Below are 408 nucleotides of genomic sequence, written 5' to 3'. Positions count from 1 at the left end.
CGGCGCTTTCTCGGCGTCGTTCTCAGAGATCGATCCCTCTCACCTCAGAAACCAGACGCTTTGAAAATAACGGCAAGCGTTAAAAAAAGCCGCGTGGCACGGGTCACTCGGCCCACGCCGCGTTTTGACAACAAACTTTCCACCCAGGATCGCGCAGGACGGAGATGTCGCTGTGCCCCGGGTGCCCGCGCACCCCCCTCCCCCCGGGGCGGCCCCGGCGGAGCGGGCGGGTGCCGGCCTCCTCCCGCTGCGGATTTCGTTTCCGCACCGCACCGCGGGAGTGCGCGCGGGGAGCGGGGCCGAGGCGGAGGAAGGGCGGTGCTGGAGAGGAGCGCATCGGCGCCGAACCCGCCCGTCCTGCGGGGAGCGCTCCGCGTGGCGGCAACGTAGCGCGCGTGGCCGCCTCCC

This window comes from Numida meleagris, chromosome 12 (assembly GCF_002078875.1).
Source record: "Numida meleagris isolate 19003 breed g44 Domestic line chromosome 12, NumMel1.0, whole genome shotgun sequence".
In the NCBI taxonomy this organism is placed as follows: Eukaryota; Metazoa; Chordata; class Aves; order Galliformes; family Numididae; genus Numida; species Numida meleagris.
Note: the sequence above shows the minus strand (reverse complement) of the source record.